At 37.9% G+C, this 16541-nt stretch overlaps 1 protein-coding gene across 1 annotated transcript in view; it reads right to left on the reverse strand.

The window, feature by feature from the left end:
• MAP3K13 (mitogen-activated protein kinase kinase kinase 13) overlaps positions 1 to 16541 on the reverse strand; it is an 84765-nt gene that overhangs the window by 43755 nt on the left and 24469 nt on the right. The window lies entirely within an intron of this gene.

The raw sequence follows: 16541 nt of genomic DNA on the forward strand, positions 1-16541 counted from the left end.
TGCTAAATATGTCAATGCAGTAAAGGTTTCCTTAAGTTTTTGAATATGTAACTTCATTTACTTGCGATTCATAATTTTTTTCCTAAACTGCTGTAAAATCAGCAAAAATGCCTTGGCAATTTTAGCATAGTTCCTAGGATATTGGTTGGCACTCAAAGGGTTAAGAGGCAGAGTTAGTAAGATCAAGTGACTGATTAAACATAGGGGTGGGTAAGGAAAAGGGAGAGGAATAACTTTCAGATAACTTACATGGGTAATGGATAGATGGGCATGTCATTAACTGAGATAGGAAACACCAAAAGAAAAGGAGATTTAGAAAGAAGATAATTAGCTCAGTTATAGACATAGAGGTTTTAAGGCCTACTGTGTATTGTCATGAACGGAACCAGGCTTTTATTTTTGTTATCTGATTTTAAAAAGACACTTTGTAGGAAAGGATTTGAAGAGAGGTAACGATGGGTGCTCCTTTAGCTCAGGGGCAGAAGTATCAAAATAATACAAGGGTGAACCAAAGTTAAGTTAAAGGTGTATTTATTAAATATGTGCTAAGAGCTGTGTTGCAATGGGCTAGGTTCTGCGGATACAGAACATTACTTGTTGCCGTTACTACTTTTAATGCTGATTAAGACAAAGAGCTTTATAGTTTATAGAGCCCTGTTTACATAATTTAGCCATATGCTGGTAAACCAGCTCTCCAGAGGGAAAAAACCCAATAACCCAATTTGTAGGGTGTGTAATTTCCCTGGGATAAATACTTCCATCATGGCAGATTTTAATCTAATAACACTTTAACAACCTGCTTGCAAAGTTACTCAATATTGGACAACTGGCTCTTACAAATTGATGTATAAGCCATCTCCAGCACTAATAGTCCTTGTCATTTTACAGAGAAGTAAGAAACTTTTCTAAGGTCATATGTGGAGTAGGAGGTAGAGCAGGAATTAAAATCTAACTCAAAATTTAGATTTCCAAACCCCCTTGCCTTTTTAATAACACGATGGCCTTTACTTTCTTAAGAGTGCTTCATGGTTAAAAAACACTGTTGCCTCTGATCTTGATCTAAACGTTTGTCCCCTGTGTAAGGAAGAGAAAACATGGGATCATTGTCCCTGTTTTTCAAAGGACACTAAGGCCTAGAGACAGGTATGTGCTAAAGGTTACAGAGCAGGATTGAATACCAGGTTATTTTTCCTTTTCCCCAAACTCTCTCCTGTACCATAACAGTCTCTGCAAGATGTAAGACACAATTCCTTCCTTTCAGAGCTAGCAAACTAGTCAAGGAGTTAATAATTACATCAAGGGAATCACCTCCTGACTGTTCCCCACCCATGATAAATAAGCTGTGAGAAGAAAAACAATAATGGGGGTAGGAGTAGTGAACTTGGGCTGAAGGAGAGAGGTAGGACTTGAGATGAACCTTTGAAAGGAAGATATGTTTAGAACAGACAGAAGAAAGGAAGGCAGGGAGGAAGAAAAGACCAGGGTATGGAAGGGGTTGATAACTTAAATTTTAGGGCATAGAGAAATTTTAGGGCTGGGCAACTGCCTGGGAATATAAGGTTGGGGGAAAAAGAGAAAGACAAAGAAAAGCTGGATTTATGTGTTATAGCAATAGCTGTTGGCTGAATGGACCCCCATTCCCCTCACCCCATCCTCCCTACTTTGTTCCCTTTGTGCTCATCTCTACGTTTTGACATTACCGATTCCCTCATTTTGCGTTCTTGCTAATCTCCTGCTACAACCTTGGCTGTCTCTTGCCTTTGGTCTCTCCAACCTTGTTCTGCCTGATCTCTTTGAAGACTGCTGACTTCAGATTCTCTGACCTGGCCACTGCCTCAGCTGTTCCTTCAGTCTGCCTTTGCCGTTGGGACTTGTGGTTATCCTACACAGCACAGGGTGTCCGTTATGCTATTGGCTCCCATTAGACTTGAGGACAATGCATACTGTATATGTGATTTTCAGCCAAACACCTATTTGTGCAATTTGTTCTTTGAATCAAACTATGGGACTTTATATTAATTCTTAGTAAATTTCTATTCTGTTGATTTTTATCCTGAGTTTCTCCCTGATGACATCATATTGGAATGAGTTCACACACAAAAAGTCAGAAAAACATGTGTTTGTTTTGTAATCTCTTCCCTTTTCCAAGAGGTTAAGGGTGCACAGGAAGCAGACCTGTTGCCACTGGCACTGGGAATGAGTACAGAAGAGAACTTCAGCATGGGCATCACCTGCAATTTGATATTTAAGAGATCAAGGCATAACAGGACCTTCGAGGAATACAGTCCAACCCACTGGTTTTACATATAAGAAGCAAATCTCAGAGAAACTGCCGACTTGCTCAACACAACCAATTAGTGGCAGAGCTGGGATGTGACCTCTTCCTCATCCCAAGAAGTGTGGTCAAAGAAGCTTGTACCAAGTCCACTGTCAGCGAACAAAGGCAGAGAAATGGAGAGACATAGAACAAAGGGAAAAAAACCATTGCCATGACTATATTCCAATATGATCAGAGCTGACTCTACATTTAAGGAGAGTGTAGGAGGATAAAAATATCTAAATTTTACCTGTGTTTGTGTGCACACCTACAAACGGCCACTGCACAGTTTAGAAGCTGGTAAGTGGAAACGGAGGGAATGCAAGCAGCCCCACTATCCCTGCCTCTGTCTTTGTCCTCTCATTCCCACTCTCCCTGACCAGATTTTGCTCAGGTATCTTCATGGGAATTGACTGGATCTTCTTTAAAAAAAAATTTTTAAATTGATTTCAGAGAGGGAGAGGAAGAGATAGAAACATCAATGATGAGACTCATCAGTCAACTGTTCCTGCACGCCCCCTACTGGGGATCAAGCCTGTAACCCACCCAGGCATGTGCCCCCAACCAGGAATCCAACCATGACTTCCTGGTTCATAGGTTGGTGCTCAACTGGTGAGTCACACTGGCTGGGCATGACCGGCTATTTTAATTCATGAGAAGTCAAAGTTAGTTTTTATTAGAAGGGGATAGAAAGGAAAGGAGATGATATTTTTAAACATTGAGAGTCAGATGGAAAAAGATAAGGAAGAGCAGAGGAGTGAAGGGGCGAGGTGGGCAGGGCTGCAGGAGTGGTGATATGGCTGCCACCTCACAAGGGCTCCTGAACCTGCCAGGAGCACAAGAGGGGCTTCTGCGTCTGCCCTCCAGGCACACTCCTCTTACTCGGTGAGTTTCTCAGTACCGAGAGGAGGGAGCGGTTTGTGCAAAATGAGTAGGCAAGAGCTGGAGACAGCAGCAGCTGTGCATTTGCCAGGGCCCTGCCAAATTCTGGAAATTACCTTGGCTTTGTGCCAAGACGCATCCAGCACAGAGAAAACGAGGAATGGAAGAGGCAACGTGACCATATGGCCTTCAAATTCTTGTGTTTATTATATAACACAAATTTTCCCATGTTGCTAATAGAGGATAATTTTATAATAGATCATATTCTGAGTTTTATATTATAAACATGAGTAAATCAAAGAATTTAGAAAAATTTTCCCCTTAGATAAAATTTTCAGTGTGACTAAAATTGAATAACATTTTAATTTAAGCATTATTGCTGAGATTTCTTGATTGATGTTGAAAATTTCCCAAGCTGTCTTCTCTTTATTTGGGATTTTCTTGCCTTAAATTAAACACAGTCCTGCTACCCTAACCTCTTGGTCATTTCTTTAAAATACATATAGTAGTATTTCAAGCATAAGAGACTTCTGCTATTAGGGCATCATTTCCATCTTAAAATTGGGATTAAGTTACTTGTTCACAGTAATAACATAAAGTGATCTTCCCAGGATAGAGGTTTATCACCAAGATCTTGCTTGGAATTTTGAAAAACATTAGATAGCTTTTTAATGGAATTAAAATTCTAAGTTATTTAAAATCAGATCAAAAGAGTGGCCAATGATCATGCTTTTATCTCTCACCTGCTCTTATAACTATAACCATCTACTAAAAGTTCTATTTGAGAGGATAATTATAACCTCCCATCAACCAAACCCACTCACCTACCTCATCTCATCTTTATAACATTTCACTTAAAAAACATGCACTCAAAAAATACTGATTCAGTACTTACCATATACCTATATTTTTGGTTAAGATTCTGAATGTTTATTAATATTGAAGTATGCTGGAGCCAGCAAAAAATAAAAATTACAAAAAGGCAAATTCTCCATGTTGATGGATCACCTTCTGCATACTAATACTTATAAATACAACCATGATTGAAGTTTAGATATGTTTAAAATGTAGGCTTTAAAATGAATGAAGATACTTCATTTTCATAGTCATAATTATAAACTTATCAAGAAGTAGAAATTTGTGAGATTTCATATATAACTTAAGTCAAAGGCTAAACATATTTCTTGACCAAAGAAATGATTTCTCTATAACCTCTATAAATCTACAATAAATAATAAACAGCATGGGGGAAAAGTAGGTTTAAACTGTGAATATACAAAACAGAGTTTATGTTTGCATTATTATTTGTTAATTATTATATTATTTTCCATACAAACAACTGTAAACCTACTTTTGCCCCATCCGGTACACTATTTTTAGTGTTAATATTCCAGAACAGAATCAAAATTTCCTGACCTGTCTCTGACTTGCCATATGAAGAAGAAAATCAGTAACTAAATAAATTCACTTAAAGTGTCTTAAAAATAAGATACAGACCTATTGCCTTTAAACATACAAATATTAATGAGTGTAAAAATAATTATTTAAGCATTACAAGAAAACAGAAAAATTGGTTTAAATGGTCAACAGTGGTTATTACTGTTGTTCTTTTAAATTGTCTCCATTTTCCTAAATTTTTATTAATAGCATGCATTACTTGTTTAATCAGAAATTTTCAAACCAAATCTTTATTGCTTTAAACACATAGACTAATGAGCCAATTTACCTACATTTGCATATATGACAAATGATATGAGATGTTAAGGGCATTGTTAGGAAACCTACTTGTCAGTATGTGCTGCAGCTTGCAAACAAATTGAATAATAATTATAAATTCAAAATGAAAAGAACATGAATAAAAAACAGATGACAATGAGGAAACAAAAGCTGACAACTCCTGTTTTGTTTTTACCTTTTCTACTAGTAAAATTTGTATTCAAGTGGGAAAAGGTAGAATAATTGTGACTAAGAGAACAAACTCAAGACAGATGAAGAGACAGGGCATATCTAAGTGTTTTGATTATTTCCAAGTTCTAAGGTCCAGATGTAGTACATGCTAAGACACTAAAAAACTTGCATTTAGAATCACAAAAACAACCTTTGGTAAAGTATTATCTTTAGGAATTGTGCCATCTATTCATAAAAAAAAGGAGAAGATAGAGACATACCCTAATTTTTTTTTTAAAAAAAGGGAGGATTATAGACTATATAGAATTAGGAACTTGAGTGGGCCCCTAATACAAGTATCAAGTATATAGTAAGCACTCTGAAAATGCTAGTCCCTTTTCTTCTTTTCCTTTCCTGTTACTTTGTGCCCTTTCCCTCTCTTTTTGGAAATCTATGACTCTCTTTAAGACATACAGTTCAGGAGAACAATTAAAATGACAATTGAAATTATTTAAAATTAAAACTATGTTTAAAAATCTGGGCTATAACACAAACTTTAATATTGTTTCCCAGTCCATCAATTCAGAAATTTCTATACACTTCATCATATAGAGAACAATATTGTGAGGGTCTAAGAGGGGAAGCACTGGAGGAAGATAGACCTGGATTCAAATATTAGTCATTAACTTGACCTTACTCTCTCTCTAAGTCTCAATTTCATTATCTGTAATTGGGCAATAATAACAGAATCCACCTCATAGAATAGATTTGATAATTACATGAGATAAAGCATATATAACATACTTATACAATACACAGTGAATCCTTAGTACTTGTTAGCTTCATACCTTCTATTTTTCAAGAGAAATAAACTAATTTTCATTAGTTTATAAATTTACTGGAAGTAGAATCCAAGTATTTCTTATCTCTGTATCTTGTCCCTCTTCTTTTTCTTACTATCTGGCCTCAGCACCTAGTACAGGACCTGATATAATATGATGCAATGTACTTTTTAGGTGGGAGAATTTTACAGGCATGCATGCACCCACACACACACAGAGCAATGGAATAAGTAATATATTAATAACAATAGCTAACATTTACTGGGATTATTGCCACTCACTGCTCTAAACACTTTTCTTGTATTAACTTCTCTAATCATATCAATCCTGATAATGATTGATAAAGAAATTGGGGCACAAAGTTTAAATAACTGACCTACAACTACTAAGTGGTGAAGACAGGGTTGGACCCAGTTCCACTTCAGTTCCAGAGCCTGAGCCTGAGTACAAGTCCGAGCCAGCACCCTTAGTCACAAGACCCTACTATCAATATTATAAAGGGCTTCCACTTAATTAGGACTAGACTCACATCTTACCTTGAACTTCGGTTCTATACTTAGGATGAAAGGTAAAAATTCCTAGCAACAAATAAAAATAAGTGGAGAATTCTAAAATATGCCACTTTCTGTGGGGTTTACTTTGTTCTGTTTTAACATTAAGCCCCTATATCTGCACTGTCCAATATGGTAGCTTCTAGCCATATGTGGTTTTAACTTAAAATTAAATTAAGTAAAAAAGTCAGTTCCTCAGTTGCACTAGTCTGTTTCAAGTGCTCAGTAGCCCTGTGTGGCTGGTGGCAACCATATTGGACAGTGCAAAATACAACCTTTCCATCAGTACAGAGAGTTCTATAGGACAGCGGTGCTCTACATGCTTTATTCATATTAATAGATTTTTGTTGTTGTGAAGATTCATAAAAACTGTGGCTTCCCTTTGTATATGGGGATTTGCTAAATGTATAGAACTCCATTACTTCCTTTAAAATAACAGGTCTGTTACCAAATTTTAGGAATATCTGTAGATGAAATGACTAAAGTATAGCTTATTCTAACCATGGTTTGTCAGAACCAAATTAAAGCAGAGATTTTTAAAAATATATATTTTATTGATTTCAGAGAGGAAGGGAGAGGGAGAGAAAGATAAAACATCAATGATGAGAGAGAATTATTGATTGGCTGCCTCTTGCACACCCCCTACTGGGGACCAAGCCCGAAACCCAGGTATGTGCCCTGACTGGGAATCCAACTGTGACATCCTGGTTCATAGCTTGATGCTCAACCACTGAGCAACACCAGCTGGGCAAAGCAGAGATTTTTAAAATAGGATTTTCAAGGGGCCATAGCCAGGTATCTAAAACCATGAGAAGAGCCAAGAAATTATTTTCAAATACCTAAGTAGTTTCAACACTCATCTGTGGAAAATTTTAAAATTGCAATTGGATTATTGCTATTCTCATAATTACCCTTCCTTGAAGTTCCTAATCACAGTACTAGTGTAGGTGAAAGGCAAAAAACTAGGGAAGGCTAATGGAGGGAAGAGTAAATAAAAAGAAATATCTATCAAATCAGCAATAGCTCTTATTACTTCCCAGAGAAGATTGTATTACAGATAACCAGGATAAAAACTCCAGGAGGAACAAGGACCTATAGACTCTGGATCTAATGCCCAGTTTTAATAGTGAAGTAATTAAAACCATATTAGTGAAAGATCCCATTGCTTTAGACTTTTACATTTCTCCTTAACATTGTTTTTGCTCACAGAAGCAGTCCTAAGTTTTAATTTTTTAAGGTAATGATTCAATCAAGATGATATCCTTAAAAATGTGTGATGAACATTTTGAACTTTACCAAAAGGAAATTGGCAAAGACCAACATTTTTCACCTGTCTCTTGTCACTGTTTTGGAATGTGAATTTGACTTTGTGCTAGAGAGTAATCCAAACCCATTAGTTAATTATTCATTGGTATATTTTCTGCTTATACTCTCAATATATAGCTGAAATTTGCAGACTACTAAAGGAACCTTGATAAGTCCCATCTAAGATGAGGATGACTAGGAAGAACATCAATTAATATTAAATATTTATTCTAAGTGTTAAAAAATTATAAATATACAAGACAGTTCTAATGGAAAAAATAAATGTAGAATAACAAACTGTTTGTGATAGAAAACAGTATGTAGTGCCTCAATAAAAAGATTAATATTACAGAGGATGGAATTTAAAGACATATTTAGCTGCCTCCCTTCAGAAATTATAATTTATTTATTTTAATTTATTTCAGAGAGAGAAAGGAGAGGGAGAGAGAGAGAAACCACAATTATGAGAGAGTATCATTGATCAGCTGCCTCCTGAACACCCCCTACTGGGGATCAAGCCCTCAACCCAAGCATGTGCCCTGACCCGGAATCAAACCATGACCTCCAGGTTCATGGGTCAATGCTCAACCACTGAGTAACACTAGCCGCGCCAGAAATTATAATTTTAACTCACTACATGCACACATATTTTCAGTACACATGTTCCTAAAAATTTGCATATAAATCCTATTTTTTTAAAAAGTTAACATTTTAAAATTTCCAGTAGAAGTGACTATTTGAAGTAACACTGACAAATCTGTTTGCAAAATCCTTGTAAATGCTAATGAGTTTTTATTATTGTACTTGTTTGTTAATTTAAATTTTCTTCTGTCTCAATATAAAGCCATTAGTCAACTCATTAGCCATGACTTCTCATAGCTGTTAGTAAATCTGCTTGAGTAATTAATGTGTCTTTATAATTTGTTCTGGACCCAGAACCAGATAACCAAGCTTGTTCAAAGGTTATGTACAAAGGCTTGAAGACTCCTCCTATGAGTGAACTCTGAGGGTTGGTACATGGTCTACGACAGTGTGAGAATGTTTCTTCCCCTCATAGTCTGGTTCTAAATAACTACTTACAAATTTATATAAAGTATGTCTAGCTGTTTTTAAAAGCATAGCATGAGTTATAGTCACAACACTCTGTAAAGTGAGGATAAGAAGAGACAACTCTACCTGAAGAACCTATGAAATGACAGTGGTCCATTTAGCCTGGCTCGCTGCCTCTGACAATAGCCTTGGAGGGGATGTCATTGTTTTTTTGTAACTTCTGCTTCCAAAAGGAATGGATATACCATAAACATCACTTGCTTCTCTTCACAATCCACTAAAGAATTTTATTCATGTGCTGAACTTATTTTTATATTAAACCTTAATGCCTGTATGTTATCACTAACATTTAATATTGTAGATGATCTCTACAACACATGTGTTTCTCTCACTAGAAGAGAAGCTTGCTGAAGGTAGGAACTATCTTAGTACTGTTTTTCTTAATACCTAGCGTGGAACCTGACATTAATAAAGGTCATATGAATTAATAAACTAAGGTAAAAAAATGCCTTTTCAAAATTTAAAAGTATCTGATGTTCTTAAAGTCTAGAATTCCAGTGTTTGTACACAATGATTTTATAAATATCAACTTTTTTCTTTAACACTGATGGGTCTTCAAAGCTCCAGGCTGCATTCCTAAGGCAGGGCACACATCCCTTGAATAATTTCAATTGTTCTTGCTGATCCATCTCCAACTTCACTTCACCTTTCCCAGAATTTTGCTCTGAATGTCACTGTTCCCTCGTGGTGGATTAAAGAGAGGAAACTTTCCTATTTCAGTGCTAGACCCCTTCTGATGATGCCCAACACATTAGTGAGTTGGCCACACACAGCACACTGAGCAAATGTCATCAGTGAATAACCTACCATTATGTCAAATTTCCTCCCAGAATCATAATGAACCAGACCGTAATGAAGGCCAAGATAGTGTAAACAGTTGTTTCCCCATGTTGATTACATTATGCTTATGATGTGTTGTAACAGGAAAGAATCTGGGGTTTCAAGTCAGAAAGACCTCATTGAATCCTGGCTCTGCAACTTACCAGCTGTGAAGTCTTCAACAAGTTACATAAATACATTTGTACACTGGAGATAATATAAAACTCCCTTTTGGGGGTTGTTGTAGATTCAAATCAAACTAACAGGCATTTTATTGAGTGTTTACTATAAATAAGACCTGAAATCTTCAAATGGTTTCTCTTCGTTTCCTTGACATCTGAAATAAGTTTGATTTCAACTGCAAAATTGGAAGATTTCACTCTATACTCACATTTCTGATTTATTTTCTAAAACTGATAAATAAGATTTCTAGTTAAACATGGTAGATTGAACATAGACATTTTATCTCTGATTCCCCTCTCCCCCCAACCAAACTCCACTAAGATGAAAGCAAGGCAAATGAGAGAAAAGATATAGCAATATGAATGAATCTCGAGTGTCCCGACTAACGAGTTTTTTGAGATGCCAGCTGTCTCTCCTCCGATTTTTTGCTTTGAGTTGACAGAGTAATTTGAGTTAACGAGCTCCTTAACGAGCTCGGTCTCGGAACGAATTAAACTCGTAAGTCAAGGCCCCACTGTATAGCAATATGAATGAATCTCAAAAGCACAATGCTAAGAGAAAAAAGCCAAATACATGAAATCCATTTATAGAAACGACAAAACCACGAGGACAGGAAATAGTACAATAATTGACAGGGGCAAGTGGGGGGAGAGGGAACTGACAGCTTTTCTCTCCACACCCCCATGTCCAATACTGAGGTCTGCAAATTGCCATTTGGAAGGTAAAGTCCCCAAGCAACGGTAGAATGGCCAGAACAGGCTCCTTCAATGCTAGCAGGGTTCCCAGGACACTGATACTTTTCCTGACACTTTTACCAGGATGTCCTTGATAAAGACGAAGCTCACTTAGTTGGGTAAGTTGTGGCAAGCATTGTTAAAACTTCTATACAGTTAAAACTTTTCATTTGTGTATATATTAGAATTAGCTTTGTATTTAGAACCTTAACACCTTTTGAATCAGAGCTACCTCTGGGTATGTTTAAATGGAGGATAATAAACACAAGCCTAGAGAATAAAATGGGTAAGAGTTTATGACAATCAAGATTACATGTGCCTTAGAATCTAAATGCTATCCCTAGAGTTTCCCACCCCAGAACCAAGTGTTGAGTTAAAGGCTGAGATAGAGATCCAGGGTCTGCTGGTGGAAAATGGTTAAGGAAAGAGACATTGGTTATATATTGAGGATTCACAAATAAACACATAATTGGCTCATGAATTCTTTCCCACGCTTATTGAGGCAAAGCAAAGTGTCCTTCTCATAAACTCTGTAGTGTTTCTATTATCCTTTTATGATTTTCTTTTCCTTTTCAGGCATGCTTTCAATATTAATTTTTTACCTTTATTTTACTGGGTACAAATTTGTGGGAACACATCTCTTCTGGGATGATCCACCACACTCTATAATTTCCAAAATTCACATGATAGATTTTTCCACAGAGCCCCCTTTTTACTTGCCCCCCCCAAAAAAAAACAAGTAGATTCACTAGTGAGAATGGGTTTCGAAATGGGGCATCCATCCAACCTCACTAATCTGACATGAGTTGAGCACTAAAATTTAAAATATGAAAATAAATCATTACATACCTATGAGGAATCACAGAGTCCTACCTAGTCTACTAAATGGTCTTCTTCTCATACTCACTGAAATGGCAATAGGACTAGGATGGTCCACCAATTGTACCAGTGACTTAGAAATTAACCTTTGACAATCCAGGTTTTGGAATTAGTGGCTTTTTCCTTTGGCCTAATATAGCTAATCCCATGGGACAAAATTAAAGGCATGATTGGCTATGGTCACAGAGAAGCTCAAGAAAAGTCTACTTCTTGACCCCAGTGGATTCAGATTCTGGTTTATTCTCTTTTTTCACTGTCTCCTTACTCACACAGCCTAGGCAGAATAAAAAGAAAAGCCTAAAATTTCTCAATAGCTGGCATTTAGTTTCAGAGTCAAAATGTTAGAATAAAAAATGTATTTAGCATACTCCTACCACGTTACTGGCTTTATTTCAAACCTTTTCTTGACATGGCATTATACTTTAATTAAGGGAAGGTGCTACAAAAAAGAAAAGTTGAGAACTAAATTGCTGGCTAGGGATGGCTAAATTGAGAGTCAAGTGGTATCCTAAGCTTCCTGTTTTTCTGACTTCAAAATGTTCTGGGTAATGTTCCCTGACTAATCTGGGGCCCTCCAGTCTTTTTTAACTTTTCCACTACTCTTTCACCCAGGATCAAACATTATACAACTCTAGGGGGCCTCATTCCTAGGAACAACTTTGCTTTTATTACCTCTCTCTTCCACAAATAATTCTCAAACTCAAAACGATTTCCAATAAGATCAACTGATGGTAACTGGTTATTTCATTTTAGAGAATTACAACCAAGTGGTTTAAATGTACCAGATAACTAGAGTAGTCCTTCCAATTCCCTCACTGTTATGGTCTAAATGTTTGTGTCTCCTCCAAAGTCATAGGTTGAAATCCTAACGCCCAAAGGTATTAGTATGTGGGGCCTATGAGAGGTACTTGGGTCATGAGGATGGAGCCCCCATACATGGGATTCGTGCCCTATAAAAGAGGCTCTGGAGAGAGCCCTTGCCCTTCCACTGTGTACAATGAGAAGCCTGTGACCTAGAACAGGGCCTCATCCAATCACCTGGCACCCTCATCTCAGACTTCCAGCTTCCAGAACTGTGAGCAATAAATTTCTGTGGTTTATAAGCTACCCAGTCGGTGGTATTTTGTTATTGCAGCCCGAATGGACAAAGACACTCCCTCAGTAAACATGCACTGAGCATGTGCCACACATCGTGTAATGATGCCGTGGATGATGGAATAGAGACGTAGACAGTCCTAAGCTCCAGGAGCACACAACCGAGAGTCAACAAAACAGTGACTATCATGAAGTGTAGAATTAAGTAAGCCTTTAGGAGTGTCACGAGCCATGGCACAGCAGAGAGGGCAGTAACTAACTGTAATGGAGAATATCAGGAGAACACTTCATAGAGGAAGAGACATTCGAGCAACAAAGTGGGACTTGAAGGAAGAGCGACAGTCACAGCAGTGGAGAAAGGGAGGAAGACGGGGGTGGCAAGCGCGGTATTTAGAAGAGGGCATTCATTTTTATAAAAAAAGAAGTTAAAAAGAAAAGAATGGAGAGCGAGACAAAAATGGCGTTTTCCAGAAATAGTAAGCAGCCTGGAATAGTTGGAACATCAGGTGCGTGGAGGGCAGTGATAAGCACAGCTCTAAGTATAGGGCGGTGTCACATCATGAAAGGTTTTGAATGCTGGGCTAACAAGTCTCTTCTTTGAGGAGAAGGATCTGACTTCATAAAAACTATTACTCATTACTTATGCAATGATCAGGAAACTTATTCAAGACCACAGTAATTGGAATGAGCAGAATATGTAGTTTCTGAAATCATGATGTTACATTAAATAATGCATATAGACCTTATTAGCAAAATAGCATTGTCTGGGACATAAAATTGAGGCAGAGTTTCCCTTAAGCCATTAACCGGCACAAACACATTCTTCAATAACAATTCTAGAAGTCTAACAGTATCCAGGAAGGAATAAACATGCTGGCCTTTCCCAAAAGGGTGCATGCCACAGGAAACAGTCAACATACTGAGATACGTGCCAGTGAGAATACCGTCTAAGGCAGTGGTTCTCAACCTTCCTAATGCCTCGACCCTTTAATACAGTTCCTCATGTTGTGGTGACCCCCAATTTCATTGTTACAAATTGAACAAATTAAAGCATAGTGATTAATCACAAAAACAATATGTAATTATATATGTGTTTTCCGATGGTCTTAGGCGACCCTTATGAAAGGGTTGTTTGACCCCCAAAGGGGTCGCGACCCACAGGTTGAGAACCGCTGGTCTAAGGGCTTATGACAATTTGTATATTGTCAATAGGACTGGCTCCAAAATTTGCAAGGCTGGCACAAAAATAAAAACGCAAGACTCCATGTTCAAGAGCAATTAAGAATTTTAAGGTAGAGACAGCAGAGCGTTAAACCGAGCACAGGACCCTTGCAGTGGCACAGGTTATACCCTCTAAACTGGCTTGATTGCCAGCTCTGACTTTTTTGTTATTGTTGTTAATCCTCACCTGAAGATATTCTTCCATTGATTTTTAGAGAGAGTGGGAGCGAGAGGGAGAGACAGAGAGAAACATCGATGTGAGAGACACATCGATTGGTTGCCTCCTGCATACACCCCAACTGGGGCCGGGGAACCTGCAACTGAGGTATGTGCCCTTGACCAGAATTGAACCCAGGATCCTTCAATCTTCGGGCCGACGCTCTATTCACTGAACCAGACCGGCTAGGGCCCAGCTCTAACTTTTAATGGCAAGCCACCCGGTTTCTACAGCCTGATATGTATAAATCAGTTCTCACATGCAAGTGTGAATTTTGGCACCAGTCTACCCCCAGAATTTATCCCATCCCACTGGTGTGCTTCCTTTCTGCCTTGCTAGCAATGGTAACTAGAAGAGAGTCCTTCTTAGGCAGTGGTTCTCAACCTTCCTAATGCCACGACCCGTGACCCCAAATTTCATTGTTATAAATTGAACATAATTAAAGCATAGTGACTAATCACAAAAACAATATGTAATTATATATGTGTTTTCCAATGGTCTTAGGTGACCCCTGTGAAAGGGTCGTTCGACCCCCAAAGGGGTCGAGACCCATAGGTTAAGAACTGCTGTTTAGGGAAGTGCTAAATCCTTCACCTGTTCTTACAATGCTGTTCTGCCACTGAAAGTTCAGTCTCCCTCTCCTTAATCTTTTGTATTTAAAATCTTCCCTCTTCATAAAGGCTTCACGTTAGGAGGTAAGGTAATATTTTCTCATCCACATCCAGTATTTAATCTTAAATTGATGCATTATTTGGGCTGCTATTTATGCTGAGTGTAAGTATAGCTACTATGGCTGCTGCTAATATTGATGGTGACTGAGTGCCCAGGTACTGTGCTGGGCATTTTACAGTCCTGAAAATTGGTCAGTGGATGACCCATTACTATCTGATTTCCTTGTTCTATATATTTTAGCCCTATTCCTTAACCTATTAATATTTCCCCCAAAGGAATAGCAAACGAAGGAGGGGGGATAAAATCCCACTTGGGTCAGACAATTTTGTTACTTGTTAATAGGATTGGTAAGAAAAAACTGGTAATGACTTTTAAAAAAAGATTTAAAGCAATCACTTAATTACAGTTCCTATCTTATCTATGTATTTAATTCATCTCCCCTGACCTTCAATCGATAAATTGACTGTTGGGCTCATCTATATCCATAAGTTGGCTATCTTAGTCAATAAAATCATAGAGAGAAGACACCATGCCTTTTGAATGGATGATTAGTACAACACACATACATAATTAAAAAATGGAAAGCTGTGAACTCTACTCAGCCGATTGATATGTGTAGTATGCTAAGCCTCGCGCTTCATGCTATATTACAAAGATGTAAGTTTTCATATCAGTGTACTGTCGTTGATAAAGAACTTCAGACAAGACCTTCTTGTGGCCTTGAACTAGGATTGGGTTCAGAGTGCAAAGTGGGGTTAATTTGCTCAGACGTCACCAATTTCAGAGCAGCAGCAGATCCAGTCAGACTCTCAGCTGAGCTGCACTTTAGAATCACCTGGGAATATTTTTAAAATCCTGATTTCTGGGCCTCATCCTCCGATGATTTTTAAAGAGATTTTAAAAAGATTCCCAGGTGATTCTAATGTGCAGCCAAGGTTGAGAACCACGGCCTTAACTGAACAGGAATCAATCCAGTCTGCTAATTTCCAAAGTGCTGCACATGTAGCTGAAGTTTGGCACACGGTTTGTGTTTTTCCCCATTTTGCCTTTTTACCTCTGATTTGAGAAGACTATGTACCACTATCCTGGGAATGTGAGAAGGAGGGAAGTTTTTCTTTTTACAAGAAGACATCTCTAGAACCTCAAGACACTTTGCCTCTCGAGCCACAGCTTAACCGCATTAGCAAACGCAGTTCAGCCAGAGGGGAACTGAGCAGCAGCTGAGTCAGTCTCATAATTTACACTGGGGAAAGCCCTTGGAATTCAGAGGCACGCTGCCCAGCTGGAGAGACACAGCTAATCTCTGCTAATGATGTTTCTCCCTCTCTCTCCTATCAGGGTTGGGCTTTTTACACATGCGCACATAATTATATATGCACACTCGGTGTCCAGTGAAGCCAAACAACACGGCACCCAGGATTAAATTACACAGTAAGACTCTCGGCGTCATCTGGCCTCCACATCCTGTCTAATGAATGCTGTCCAGGGTTCACATTGGGAAGCTGTTAAAGACCTTACGAGTTCAGAAACACAGCTACCTACTAAAATTCAAAAGTAATAATATCATGGTTTTATTTGAGACTGACTATAATTAAGCTCAATGTCTTAAATGTATTTCAATAAACAAATACATATTAGGAGACAGACACCTGGACTTTGTCCTAAAAATGACTCAAGGCTGTTGACAAAAATGCACACAGTAGGTAAATAGGAGAAGGGAAAATAAGAATAAAATGCCAAAAACAAAACAGAAAAACCCAAGGTAAATACCAGCAGACAAAAACAATCCTATTGTATGCTAATGACCATTAAAGATGGTCCGCAAAT

Source organism: Myotis lucifugus, unplaced genomic scaffold (genome assembly GCF_000147115.1).
Source record: "Myotis lucifugus unplaced genomic scaffold, Myoluc2.0 scaffold_14, whole genome shotgun sequence".
NCBI lineage: Eukaryota > Metazoa > Chordata > Mammalia > Chiroptera > Vespertilionidae > Myotis > Myotis lucifugus.